General features: G+C 44.9%; 1 pseudogene; it reads right to left on the reverse strand.

Annotated features, from left to right (window-relative positions):
• The window catches only part of LOC120029658, a 20,064-nt pseudogene continuing 4,252 nt past the window's right edge, over positions 1-15,812 (reverse strand).

Consider the following 15,812-nt stretch of genomic DNA (forward strand, 5'->3'; position numbering starts at 1 on the left):
TTACCCGGCCCCCTCATAAGGTGTTAGACTTTCCCAGGGACAGATGATCTCCTTCACCTGCCCTCCCTCCCCTTCTCTTCTCGATGCCCCCCCACTCTCCTCCTCATCCCCGGAGTCAACGGGGTAGATACTACACTCTGGCGGGATGTCCACCTTGATCTGGAAAAAACTGAAGGAAAGTGGAGAGGAAAAAGATGAGAGACTGAAAGGATGAGGATCTATAAAGGTGTGTGGGAGCTTACTCTCCTGTGACTCACTTGGCAATGTGCCTGGGCGGGGCTTGGCTGGGCTGCTCCATGTTGATAGGCTGAACGCAGCTGCTGGTCCCGGCTGGGGCAGGACATTTTGGCGTAAGGCTGGCGAATATTGCGGAGGGAGTACAGCCCCCTCTCAACAGACGGCCCAATGAGATAGCCATACATAAACGAGAAGAGACAGCAGTCCCCCGGCTCTCAATGTCGGCCTCTCCCCCCTCCACCCCACCTCCTCCCCTTCCGTCCCACCTACGTTCTGAGGCGGGGGTGCTATCTATGGTTACGTTGATGGGTGAAGAGCAGGTGGGGGTGTTGGGGAGACAGAGAGGGAAAGGGGGTGAGGTGGAGGAAGAAGGGGGGCCAGAGTAGACCGCCAGGTGGGGTATGGGTGCCGTGAAGTGACACAGCTGTAGGGGTTAAAGGTCAGAGGTCAGACATATGGTCAAGGGGGAAAGATCACTGAGAGGTCATACTAATATACCACACACAGGGATAAAAATTATGGGTAAACACTGAACACTGATATAAATTAAGGCAGCATGATCTGGTCTGGCCCTCTGACAGAAATTACTGTGAGTTATCTGTGAGTTCTGTTATGGCATTATGGACTAATGGACAGAGATGGGCACAGTGACTGGATGACACAGTGAAGATGAGATGACAGACAGACATGTGCTGGATATAGACTCTTTATTGGATGGATGGTGCAGAAATGTAAGTTACAATAATGACATACAACATACAGTATGTGTCATTCCACAAATAGGGCGCCTTTAGGGTAGAGTAATTGTTTCCCCATCTCAAGAGGTCAAATTAAGAAAAATGACTATAAAAGTCAAAATTGACACGGTTGACCATGACAGGATTGTCGATTTCATCTTAAATCATCCATAACTCCCCTTATGACAGTGTGTAACTGAAAGTCATCAGAAGTTTGTTGTGGGGAGGAGCAATTAAATGCAAGCTTAAAGGTCCTATGCAGCCATTTTAACTCATTATCAAATCACTCTTATTATGGTGGTGATATGACAAAATTACAATCATGGTCTTGAATTGGACTCGCATTTTTCTGGTCTTGGTCTTGACTCGGTCTCGCTGCCCATCCAGTCTTGGTCTTGAATCGTTCTCGCTTTAAGTGGTCTCGAACACAACACTGCTATATATACAAAAGTATGTGGACAGCCCTTCAAATTAGTGGATCCGGCAATTTCAGCCACACCCGTTGGTGACACATGTACAAAACCGAGCACACAGCCATGCAATCTCCATAGACAAACAATGGCAGTAGAATGGCCTTACTGAAGAGCTCAGTGAATTTCAAAGTGGCAGCGTCATAGGATGCCACCTTTCCAACAAGTCAGTCTGTCAAATTTCTGTCCTGCTAGAGCTGCCCCGGTCAACTGTAAGTGCTGTTATTGTGACGTGGAAACATCTAGGAGCAACAACGGCTAAGCCGCGAAGTGGTAGGCCACACAAGCTCATAGAACGGGACTGCCGAGTGCTGAGGCACGTGGCGCGTAAAAATAATCACTCACTATCGAGTTCCAAACTGCCTCTGGAAGCAACGTCAGAACAAGAACTGTTCGTCGGGAAATGGGTTTCCATGGCCGAGCAGCCGCACACAAGCCTAAGATCACCATGCGCAATGCCAAGCGTCGGCTGGAGTGGTGTAAAGCTCGCCGCCATTGGACTCTGGAGCAGTGGAAACAGGTTCTCTGGAGTGATGAATCCCGCTTCACCATCTGGTAGTCCGACGAACAAATTTGGGTTTGGCGGATGCCAGGAGAACGCTATCTGCGCCAATGCATAGTGCAAACTGTACAGTTTGGTGGATGAGGAATAATGGTCTGGGGCTGTTTTTCATGGTTCAGGCTAGGCCCCATAGTTCCAGTGAAGAGAAATCGTAATGCTACAGCATACAATGACATTCTAGATGATTCAGTGCTTCCAACTTAGTGGCAACAGTTTGGGGAAGGCCCTTTCCTGTTTCAGCATGACAATGCCCCAGTGCACAAAGTGAGGTCCAAGCAGAAATGGTTTGTTGAGATCGGTGTGGAAGAACTTGACTGGCCTGCACAGAGCCCTGACCTCAACCCCATCGAACACCTTTGGGATGAATTGGAACGCAGACTGCGATTCAGGCCACTTTAGGTCATGTAGTGTAAGTTAGAACGTAGATGTATGTGATCCAACTGTTAAATTGAATGTTTTATCAAAATGTACACACATAATGTATGAGGGACATAAAAGGCACTCTATTGGTGGAATGACACAGATATGTCACAATAGGTAGAACATGCTGATGACTGAAAGACAGGTGAGAGAAAATGAGATACAGGTGAGACAGGTGATCCTGTTCAGTGAGTGAAGCATACCATCAAGACTAAACCACTAAATAACTTAAACATGTAATGGTTTTAAACCCTTGTGTCGGTAGTATTGCTTTCTAATGACAGTTAGACTGATAGACATAACTGCTCTTCTAGCTGTTTTGTCTGATGTATGTATGCTACACTGGCCATGGCAGCACACAGTTAATAGAAATTAAAAATAGTACATTTCATTTCAAATGCTCACTATTTGTCAACTTTGCTGTACTCCAAACTATATGTACAGGTAGCAACTACATTGCTTAGCTTTCAGCTGGTGTGTATCCTGTGTGTGTGCTTGTGTTTGTGCTTATAGAAGTGTGTGTATTCATGTCTATGCGTGTTAGTGTGTCTATGGTCTATTTCTTGGACGGGGGCACCTCCTTGCCCTTGTTGCTGCGTTTGCTCATGACCTGTGTGATGTCCACAAGGCCACTGGTGGCCATCCTGGCTCTCTCCTCCTGCTCCAGCTGGCGGGCGATGATGGGACTGATGCTGGGTCGACGCTTCCTCGCATTGGCCTCCAACTGGGACACACTGGAAAAGGGATGGGGGGAGAGAGTTGAGGAGGGGGAGAGAGAGTTATACATGTCCTTACAATTACAAACTAATTATATCTTTGAGAGAGAGGGGAAAGAGGTGTTGAGGGAGATACCGTAAAACTTAAATGAATAGCCTGTGAGTTTATTTGCTTAAATCACTGAACACAACACATGCCTAGAGGCAGTCTTCTATTTGAGCCAGATATCTATTTCCTTAATGCACACAGTTTTTGCTCATTTGCAAATGTAATTGCTTAATTCCAGCATTTTAATCAATTTCTTCATTTCCTGCACTAATGTGTTATCGTTTACACACTGTGTCACATTTCCTTTGTCTTAGTATGCCTCAAATAAAAAAGTATAACTTTTCCTTGACAGAATAATTATTCTCATCTTTGACTGTGTATTTTCGACAGTTATTACTTTTCGCCACTAGAGGGTGATCGGCCAATTTCTGGGGTAAGGAATCCCAAAGCTGTTGACTGTTTTTGTGCTTTCCAGTTAGCTAGCAGATCTCAGCTGTTAGCAGCCAATGGCTAGCAGTTTCTTACTGGCAATAAAAACAGATGTTTACATATTTGTCATTACTGAATTATTTAATGTAACAAATGAAACATTAAGCCTCATGAACAATTCATGGTAATTCATGGAAACCTCAAACAATTCATTTAGACCCGGCGTTTATTTGAAACAGGCGTTTATTTGCTGAAATATGTGCCGTTGCCCGGCTATTAAAAGGGACAGGCGGCTATTTGAGACTCAGCTTTTAATTGAAGTTTTACAGTAATCACACCAGTGCAGACAATATGTTCCACTGATCTGACCACACTCTCACACACACACACAGCACTGACCTGAACATGTGTTGGTCAGGACAGATGGCCCTCTTCTGAGTGTCCTTAAACACTAGAGACTTCAGGTACCGCCGAAAGAGTCCTATAACACACACACACACACTTAGATACCTCCTGTACGAGTATTGAAAGTTTTACTCCAAAATAAGTTAGTCAGGAATGTTACATCATGGCAGCCATTTTGTGTATGATTTTCCAGTTACAGCAGACAGAGGGCCTGTAGTATTAGTGTGGTGAAACTGACCTTCTTCATCAGCATGAAGATGTGTGTCTGAGCTGCATCCAGTACGTATCTGTGAGGGTGTTTCAACCCTTTAACTGTCACCTCCATGGTCTTGCCATCAATGTTGATCCACCGGGGGGCGCCACGCGTCAAGAAAGTCCTAACCAGAGACATGGTTAATGTGTGTGTGTGTGCTGGTATTACGGTTGCTGTCCTAGGTTCGCCACTGAGCAAACATGTCTATAATAGATATAAAGACTGTTCAGACAACGTATTCATGTCTCAAAAAAGGAGTATATACTGTATATTTGGCCTGGCGAAGTGGTTATATACGCTGACTGAATGGAAGTTGATAAGTTTTTTACTCCGCTGGTCTCAGCTGGTCTCGGGAAGAAATTACGAGCCCTCACTGTCCGAGACCGAGTCAAGACCGAGTCCAAATGTATCCGACACGGAGACAAGACCGAGACACTCAATATGTGGTCTCGAGACCTGACTCAAGACCAGTCTCGAGTACTACAACACTGCTGTGTTGTTTGTTCATCCTGTCTGCAAACTAAACCTATGGGGCGATTAAACTTGTACTTGAACTTGCGTTACACGTAGACAGATATATTATCAGAAACACTATTCCTGTACTGTGACTGCTAACAGGTGAATATATCGATTTATTGACAGGTGAGAACCTGGCGTTCTGGGAGGCATGTGAGGATCTGAAGTGGGGAACAGCCGCTACCATGAACGACAAGGCCCAGCAGGTCTACAAGTAAGAGAACCACAACCCCACACACACTTGGGACTGAACTGTTACCTCCTCTGTGTTTGGGTCTACCATATGTAGTCCATTGCACTGACGGTCCCTGGCTACGGACAGACAGACAAAACATTAAGTAATGTGCACGGTATGATTCGATGTGATTTGAGGTCATGTTGTTTTGGTTTGTGATTGATATCAGACAGAGGAATAAGCTAGGCCCCCAACCCCACTGCCCCCCCATAAGACTACCCAGGATGCATCACTCTCTACCCATGATGCTTCGTTAGTAGCCTGTCTGTCCAGTCGTGAAAGGCCAGAGCTCCTCCCTGCAGAGACACACATCATCTCACCTGGAGATATATTCACCTGTCAGCAGTCACAGTACAGGAAGTGTTTCTGATAATATATCTGTCTACATGTAACGCAGGTTCAAGTTATTGACCCATAGTGACCTTGTATATAATTAAACACATGCAGCTTTTCTTCTGTCATTACTTGTTGCCCTAGAAGACTAAATAACCCTTCCTCATCAGAAAATGGCATACATCGATAGAATTAATACTTCAAATCGATCTTTAAAGTTCTCTCTTTCATCTCTGCTTCTCTTGCATAGCAAAGACGGTAAGGGACCCGGGAGAAAATGCAATAACTCAACAAATTTGTTGGGACCAAACAACATCAGTTTGACTGGTTTTAAGGGAATTAAAACGACTTCGGCTTGGATGCATATTTTATGTGGTTGAAATACTATCGGCTTTTATGGCGCTGATAAAGATAGCACCTTTACAGACGGTCCCTATCGCGCATTCACATTCTCTCAAGAGGCTGAATGAAATAAATCATATTTCTCCACACCTGTTCCTGAGTCAAAATGTACATTTGGTGTATCATTTTACTGCAAGAAATGCTTAATTCTGCAGTAGTTAATACTACATTAGGCTATGAGAGAGGTTATAGAACTACAGCCAGCTTCCAGAATTCAGTTACTATTCCATTTAACCCATCTGAACACCACATTTCCCTTGACGTGCCCCGTCTTGTGACTGTCGAATTTGTATAGCACCTCACAATCATCACACATAACATCTTTCGTAAACATTAGGCTACTGTACTGGCCCTCCCTTCTCTTTATTTTCAGCTCTCCATTTCAAAGCTTTTTTCTTATTGAATTAAACTCCGACATTGTCCTTTTTGCCTCAGTGGATCAACGTTAGCTTATTCTGCCCAAGTTCCCAAAAGCATTTGGCAATTGGCGTGTATTTGGTGCACTACAGTTAGGACCTAAAGCTTAGGCTTACACACTAACGTCAGATAAAAAAAAATCATTAAAGAAAAACCTCAATGTAGCCTATAGATATGAATTGCAAAATAATTATATATTTATGACATTTTTAAGCATTGTTTTCTCTTTATACAACCCGCCCTTAATCCAAACAATATTTCATGACCCTAAACCCGCAGATATAAACGCGGAGACATTGGGTTATGAGTCAACCCACACATCACTAGTGTGTGTGTCTCACCGGAGGTCTGTGTACCACCCAGTAGGCTCTCTCCTGGCAGTCAAACACCACGCGATCCGGCTTTTTCCTCTCCTTCCCCGCCCTGCACACAGACACAGATAAAACAGTCAAATTTTCCAAGTACACAGTCTGTCTGTGGATGAATGTATGACAGTGTAGTCTATTTCTGCCAGACTAACCTGTACTGTTCTTTAGCCTGCATCACTTGTGAAGACTGTTATACTGCACCTGAAGACAACAGACGTTTGTTACTACATCCACATTAGACAGACGTGTGTTACTACATCCACATTAGACAGACGTGTGTTACTACATCCACATTAGACAGACGTGTGTTACTACATCCACATTAGACAGACGTGTGTTACTACATCCACATTAGACAGACGTGTGTTACTACATCCACATTAGACAGACGTGTGTTACTACATCCACATTAGACAGACGTGTGTTACTACATCCACATTAGACAGACGTGTGTTACTACATCCACATTAGACAGACGTGTGTGCCTGCATGCACGTGTGAATGTCTCTCTCTCCTGTTCATACAGCGCCAGTACTCCTTTCTTGCAGATGTTTCTCTTAGCCAGGTGTATGGCTGAGAAATAAACATGATTTTCATTTTATTTTGTCATTTTGTTACTTAAACGTATTTGTCCGCAATGTCGATGACCTAACAATAAAGAAAACTTTAACTCTGTTTGTCTTGTTCTGTGTGCATCTCCCCATAGTCTGTGTCCTCTACAGGCCACTGCTGGGCTGGCCAGAAGTATGGTGTCTGAGAAAAGACAAAAAGCACAGAGGTTTGGCATAGAGTTAGGCGTAAGGGGTTGGTTAAGCTTAAGATTCATGAGGTGTTGACATTGTTACCTGAAAGCGGTAGAGAGACGCGTCTGGTTTGATGACTAGTCGCTTATGATCCTGGAGGGGGTAGATGTACCCAAACGCCACCAACATGGTGCCCAGAGCCCACGCCTCCACACAGAAAAGGGGTGGGTGTTCAGGAACCATAATACTAGACAGCTCTGTGTGTGTGTGTGTGTGTGTGTGTGTGTGTGTGTGTGTGTGTGTGTGTGCGTGCGTGCGTGCGTGCGTGCGTGCGTGCGTGCGTGCGTGCGTGCGCGCGCGTGTGTGCGTGTCCACCGGATGTGTACCAAACTCACTAAAAGTGGCAGTAATAAAGCCTCTCTTGAAAAAGCCAAACCTTGACCCAGAATTTATAAAAAAACTATCGGCCTATATCGAATCCTCCATTCCTCTCAAAAAAAATGAAAAAGCTGTTGCACAGCAACTCACTGCCTTCCTGAAAACAAACAATGTATACGAAATGCTTCAGTCTGGTTTTAGACCCCATCATAGCACTGAGACTGCACTTGTGAAGGTGGTAAATTACCTTTTAATGGTGTCAGACCGAGGCTCTGCATCTGTCCTCGTGCTCCTAGACCTCAGTGCTGCCTTTGATACCATCGATCACCACATTCTTTTGGAGAAATTGGAAACCCAAATTGGTCTACAGGGACAAGTTCTGGCCTGGTTTAGATCTTATCTGTCGGAAAGATATCAGTTTGTCTCTGTGAATGGTTTGTCCTCTGACAAATCAACTGTACATTTCGGTGTTCCTTAAGGTTCCGTTTTAGGACCACTATTGTTTTCACTATATATTTTACCTCTTGGGGACGTCATTCGAAAACATAATGTTAACTTTCACTGCTATGCGGATGACACACAGCTGTACATTTCAATGAAACATGGTGAAGCCCCAAAATTGCCCTCGCTAGAAGCCTGTGTTTCAGACATAAGGAAGTGGATGGCTGCAAACTTTCTACTTTTAAACTCGGACAAAACAGAGATGCTTGTTCTAGGTCCCAAGAAACAAAGAGATCTTCTATTGAATCTGACAATAATCTTGATGGTTGTAAAGTCGACTCAAATAAAACTGTGAAGGACCTCGGCGTTACTCTGGACCCTGATCTCTCTTTTGACGAACATATCAAGACTGTTTCAAGGACAGCTTTTTTTCATCTACGTAACATTGCAAAAATCTGAAACTTTCTGTCCAAAAATGATGCAGAAAAATGTATCCATGCTTTTGTTACTTCTAGGTGAGTCTACTGCAATGCTCTACTTTCCGGCTACCCGGATAAAGCACTAAATAGACTTCAGTTAGTGCTAAATACGGCTGCTAGAATCCTGACTAGAACCAAAAAAATGTATCATATTACACCAGTGCTAGCCTCCCTACACTGGCTTCCTGTTAAGGCAAGGGCTAATTTCAAGGTTTTACTGCTAATCTACAAAGCATTACATGGGCTTGCTCCTACCTATCTTTCCGATTTGGTCCTGCCGTACATACCTACACGTACGCTACGGTCACAAGACGCAGGCCTCCTAATTGTCCCTAGAATTTCTAAGCAAACAGCTGGAGGCAGGGCTTTCTCCTATAGAACTCCATTTTTATGGAATGGTCTGCCTACCCATGTGAGAGACGCAGACTCTGTCTCAACTTTTAAGTCTTTACTGAAGACTCATCTCTTCAGTGGGTCATATGATTGAGTGTAGTCTGGCCCAGGAGTGTGAAGGTGAACGGAAAGGCACTGGAGGAACGAACCACCCTTGCTGTCTCTGCCTGGCCGGTTCCCCTCTCTCCACTGGGATTCTCTGCCTCTAACCCTATTACAGGGGCTGAGTCACTGGCTTACTGGTGCTCTTTCATGCCGTCCCTAGGAGGGGTGCGTCACTTGAGTGGGTTGAGTCACTGACGTGGTCTTCCTGTCTGGGTTGGCGCCCCCCCCTTGGGTTGTGCCGTGACGGAGATCTTTGTGGGCTATACTCGGCCTTGTCTCAGGATGGTAAGTTGGTGGTTGAAGATATCCCTCTAGTGGTGTGGGGGCTGTGCTTTGGCAAATTGGGTGGGGTTATATCCTTCCTGTTTGGCCCTGTCCGGGGGTATCATCGGATGGGGCCACAGTGTCTCCTGACCCCTCCTGTCTCAGCCTCCATTATTTATGCTGCAGTAGTTTATGTGTCGGGGGGCTAGGGTCAGTTTATTATATCTGAAGTACTTCTCCCGTCTTATCCAGTGTCCTGTGTGAATTTAAGTATGCTCTCTCTAATTCTCTCTTTCTTTCTCTCTCTCGGAGGACCTGAGCCCTAGGACCATGCCTCAGGACTACCTGGCATGATGACTCCTTGCTGTCCCCAGTCCACCTGGCCGTGCTGCTGCTCCAGTTTCAACTGTTCTGCCTGCGGCTATGGAACCCTGACCTGTTCACCGGACGTGCTACCTGTCCCAGACCTGCTGTTTTCAACTCTCTAGAGAGCAGGAGCGGTAAAGATACTCTTAATGATCGGCTATGAAAAGCCAACTGACATTTACTCCTGAGGTGCTGACTTGCTGCACCCTCGACAACTACTGTGATTATTATTATTTGACCATGCTGGTCATTTATGAACATTTGAACATCTTGGCCATGTTCTGTTATAATCTCCACCCGGCACAGCCAGAAGAGGACTGGCCACCCCTCATAGCCTGGTTCCTCTCTAGGTTTCTTCCTAGGTTTTGGCCTTTCTAGGGAGTTTTTCCTAGCCACCGTGCTTCTACACCTGCATTGCTTGCTGTTTGGGGTTTTAGGCTGGGTTTCTGTACACCACTTTGAGATATCAGCTGATGTAAGAAGGGCTATATAAATACATTTGATTTGATTTGATGTGTCTGAGAAGAAAGCTCTTTTACCTTCTGCCTCTACACTGTAGCAGTTGGTTAGCCATGCCACAATGTCCTCACCTGAAAAAGGTTACAACAAACAGCTATTATAGAGATATGACATCACATGTATTACATCAGACTCATTGATTTAACTGTCACGTGTGCTCCCTCTCCGGCCTCTAGGTCACCAGTCTGCTTCCCCAGTTGTCATTGTATCTGTATTTGTGTCATGTCAGTGCGCTGTCGGTGTTACGTGTTTGTTTCGTTTATTAAATGTATTCACTCCCTGAACTTGCTTCCCGACTCTCAGTGCACATCGTTACAGTAACTCTGAAATGAAAAGAGGCAGTGGAGAGGAGAGAGGGGTGATATTTAAATGCCAAACACCTGCCTCAGAGAGACAACTGCTGAGACAGTCAATATGAGAGGAGACAGCTTTTATTTTGCCAACTACATTTCTCTATAGGGATACTGGAAGTTTTCCAGTAAGCTATTTTTTAAAGTGAGAATGCCCTCGAAGCCGCTTTTTGGAGGATATATTGGCATGCGTGTTAGGCCCAAGATGAAGTCGAGCACTGGCAAACCGTGCCAATATATCCTTCAAACACCGGCTGCGAGGCAATTATCACTTTTATACAACAGGTTACCAACATATTCAAATAATGATTGACATACAGCATTTTCATAAAAAAATATATTTTCATTCTTCCAAGAGATAGTCCCGGCCCACCCGTTGTATAGTCTATGCCATGCTACGCTATTCTATTTTTTACCAATCACAGACTACATGCTGTTACAGTGTCTGTAATCAAGGATGATTTTATCAGAAACGGACAAAGCTGAAGTTGTATCATTAAAACTTAAGAGTATACAGTAGGTTCTTTAGCAATCTCTCTCTCCTTCATTCTCTCTCTCATCTTTCTCTCCTTACTGCTCTTCCTCCTACTCTCACTCCCTCCCTGTCTCCCCATGTCCCTCTCTCTCCTTCTCGACCAGAGGTTGTCAAGGCGATATAATGGTCCCGTGTAGCTCAGTTGGTAGAGCATGGCGCTTGCAACGCCAGGGTTGTGGGTTCGTTTCCCACGGGGGGCCAGTACAAAAAAAGTATGAATGTATGTACTTGTAAGTCGCTCTGGATAAGAGCGTCTGCTAAATGACTTAAATGTAAATAATCTTGAGCTCAAGACCTGGGAAAAAAGGTCCCGGGGTCTGTAGGAGTTACCTAACCTACGGCAGCCACTATCTGAGAGTCTTTTTCTGTCTGCTTCTTTGTGTGTGTTTACCTGTGATAGCGTGAGGTATAGTAGTGATAACCAGTCTCTGGGGTTGTGACTTGACTCCAGTCTTTGGATCCTGCATCTCCGGCATCACAGACTCCACCTCGCAGACAGCAGGAAAACAGGTCATAAAGACAACAGACATTCACCACTAAAGAGGCGGGTCACTGAGACAACAGGTTGTCAAGACAACAGGTTACCATGACAATAGGACAGGAAGTCAACAGGATACTATGATAATGACACAGGTCAGATCCATATGCATAGAATTACATCTATAGAATCCTATTACTTTTAAATAGAACTATTACTATTAAAGGGACATTTCACCCTGGGGGAATCCGGTCTCATTTTCATCATGTCTGAGGCATTTCTAGGACAGTGAGATGTGTTTCACACATAATTGCCCAAAAGGAAGGCAGGTCAGGGCTTCACACACTGGATGATACACCTTATGACGGCTTCCGGTATATTGATGGAGAGAGCACATGTAGGTGGAATCAGATTCTGTACCACCTACATCAAAATACAGAACAATACACAGTTTAACCACCCCACTAATTGTATTAATCAGGAGGTTTGTTTGTAGTGATTGAGTAGGGAAACAGTTGCGGGAAAGGTTCTGACAGATGGGTGTGTCTCTTAAAAGGAACTACACTAGACTTTGTGCAAACTGGAAAACGCATATCCTGGCTACAAGGCCCTCCCCCGCCCTCCCTTTGGCAAATCAGATCACGACTCCATTCTGCTCCTCCCTTCCCAAAGGCAGAAACTCAACCAGGATGTACCCATGCTAAGGTCTATTCAACGCTGGTCTGACCAATCGGAATCCATGCGTCAAGATTGTTTTGATCACGCGGACAGGGATATGTTCCGGGTTGCCTCTGAGAATAACCTTGACGTATACACTGACACGGTGACTGAGTTCATCAGGAAGTGTATAGGGGATGTTATTCCCACTGTGATGATTAAAACCTATCCAAACCAAAAACCGTGGATAGATGGCAGGATTCGTGCAAAACTAAAAGAGTGAACCACTGCATTTAACCACGACAAGGTGACTTGGAATATGGTCGAATACAAACAGTCCAGTTATGCACTCCATAAGGCAGGCAAAATGTCAGTACAGAGACAAAGTGGAGTTTGCATACAGCCACAATAGATACACAGATGATGCAATCGCCATTGCATTGTACACTGCCCTATCCCATCTTGACAAGAGGAAAACCTATGTGAGAATGCTGTTCATTGACTACAGCTCAGCCTTCAACACCATAGTACCCTCCAAAATCATCATTAAGCTTGGGGCCCTGGGTCTGAACCCCGCCCTGTACAACTGGGTCCTGGACTTCCTGATGGGTCGCCCCCAGGTGGTCAAGGTAGGCAACAACACCTCCACTACGCTAATCCTCAACACAGGGACCCAACAAGGGTGCATGCTCACCCCCCTCCTATACTCCCTGTTCACCCATGACCGTGTGGCCACACACACCTCCAACTCAATCATCAGGTTTGCAGACGATACAACAGTGGTAGGCCGGATTACCAACAATGGCAAGACAGAGGTGAGGGCCCTGGTGGAGTGGTGCCAGGAAAATAACCTCTACCTCAACATCAACAAAATGAAGGAGCTGATCATGGACTTCAGTTGACAGCAGAGGGAGCACGCCCCCATCCACATCGACAGGGCCACAGTGGAGAAGGTGAAAAGCTTCAAGTTTCTGCGTCCACATCACTGACAATCTGAAATCCTACACCAACACAGAACAAGTGGTGAAGAAGACAACAGTGCCTATTCAACCTCAGGAGGGTGAAGAAATAAAGACCCTTACAAACTTTTACAGATGCACCATTTGGAGCATCCTGTCGGGCTGTATCACCAACCTGTTACGGCAACTGCACCGCAGGGCTCTCCATAGGGTGGTACGGTCTGCCCAACACATCACCTGGGGCACACTGCCTGCCCTCCAGGACATCTACAGCACCCGGTGTCACAGGAAGGCCAAGAAGATCATTAAGGACCTCAGCCACCCGAGCCACGGCCTGTTCACACCGCTATCATCCAGAAGGCGAGGTCAGTACAGGTGCATCAAAGCTGGGACCAAGACAGAAAAACAGCTTCTATCACAAGGCCATCAGACTATTAAATAGCCATCACTAGCCAGCCTCCCCCTAGTACCCTGCCCTGAACTTAGTCACTGTCACTAGCCGGCTACCACCCAGCTATTCAACCCTTCACCTTAGAGGCTGCTGCCCTACGTACATAGACATGGAACACTGGTCACTTTAATATAGTTTACATATTGTTTTACCCATTTCATATGTATACTGTATTCTAGTCAAGGCCATCCTATTCAACTATTGCTGCACATATACTATTCTATCCTAAGTATTATTCAGATATACGATATATTCTATCCACATACTGTCCATAATGGCTGTTTATCCCATCACATATATGCATACATACATACATACAGTGGGGAGAACAAGTATTTGATACACTGCCGATTTTGCAGGTTTTCCTACTTACAAAGCATGTAGAGGTCTGTAATATTTATCATAGGTACACTTCAACTGTGAGAGACGGAATCTAAAACAAAAATCCAGAAAATCACATTGTATGATTTTTAAGTAATTAATTTGCATTTTATTGCATGACATAAGTATTTGATCACCTACCAACCAGTAAGAATTCCGGTTCTCACAGACCTGTTAGTTTTTCTTTAAGAAGCCCTCCTGTTCTCCACTCATTACCTGTATTAACTGCACCTGTTTGAACTCGTTACCTGTAGAAAAGACACCTGTCCACACACTCAATCAAACAGACTCCAACCTCTCCACAATGGCCAAGACCAGAGAGCTGTGTAAGGACATCAGGGATAAAATTGTAGACCTGCACAAGGCTGGGATGGGCTACAGGACAATAGGCAAGCAGCTTGGTGAGAAGGCAACAACTTTTGGCGCAATTATTAGAAAATGGAATAAGTTCAATATGATGGTCAATCATGCTCCATGCAAGATCTCACCTCGTGGGGCATCAATGATCATGAGGAAGGTGAGGGATCAGCCCAGAACTACACGGCAGGACCTGGAGAGAGCTGGGACCACAGTCTCAAAGAAAACCATTAGTAACACACTACGCAGTCATGGATTAAAATCTTGCAGCGCACGCAATGTCCCCCTGCTCAAGCCAGCGCATGTCCAAGCCCGTCTGAAGTTTGCCAATGACCATCTGGATGATCCAGAGGAGGAATGGGAGAAGGTCATGTGGTCTGATGAGACAAAAATAGAGCTTTTTGTTCTAAACTCCACTCACCGTGTTTGGAGGAAGAAGAAGGATGAGTACAACCCCAAGAACACCATCCCAACTGTGAAGCATGGAGGTGGAAACATCATTCTTTGGGGATGCTTTTCTGCAAAGGGGACAGGACGACTGCACCGTATTGAGGGGAGGATGAATGGGGCCATGTATCGCGAGATCTTGGCCAATTACCTCCTTCCCTCTGTAAGAGCATTGAAGATGGGTCGTGGCTGGGTCTTCCAGCATGACATCGACCCGAAACACACAGCCAGGGCAACTAAGGAGTTTCTCCGTAAGAAGCATCTCAAGGTCCTGGAGTGGCCTAGCCAGTCTCCAGACCTGAACCCAATAGAAAATCTTTGGAGGGAACTGAAAGTCCGTATTGCCCAGCGACAGCCCCGAAACCTGTAGGATCTGGAGAAGGTCTGTATGGAGGAGTGGGCCAAAATCCCTGCTGCAGTGTGTGCAAACCTGGTCAAGAACTACAGGAAACGTATGATCTCTGTAATTGCAAACAAAGGTTTCTGTACCAAATATTAAGTTCTGCTTTTCTGATGTATCAAATACTTATGTCATGCAATAAAATGCAAATTAATTACTTAAAAATAATACAATGTGATTTTCTGGATTTTTGTTTTAGATTCCGTCTCTCACAGTTGAAGTGAACCAATGATAAAAATTACAGAACTCTACATGCTTTGTAAGTAGGAAAACCTGCAAAATCGTCAGTGTATCAAATACTTGTTCTCCCCACTGTACACACATTCAGTATCAGTCAAAAGTTTGGACACACCTACTCATTCAAGGGTTTTTCTTTATTTGTACTATTTTCTACATTGTAAAAAAGTAGTGAAGACATCAAAACTATGAAATAACACATATGGAATCATGTAGTAACCAAAAAAGTTTTACCGGCCCTCAACTTCGTCTCGGGTCTAACACCCGTGCCAATATATCCTCCAAACACCGGCTTCTCGGGCATTATCACTTAATTGTACTCC

This window comes from Salvelinus namaycush, chromosome 35 (assembly GCF_016432855.1).
Source record: "Salvelinus namaycush isolate Seneca chromosome 35, SaNama_1.0, whole genome shotgun sequence".
NCBI classification, from domain to species: Eukaryota; Metazoa; Chordata; class Actinopteri; order Salmoniformes; family Salmonidae; genus Salvelinus; species Salvelinus namaycush.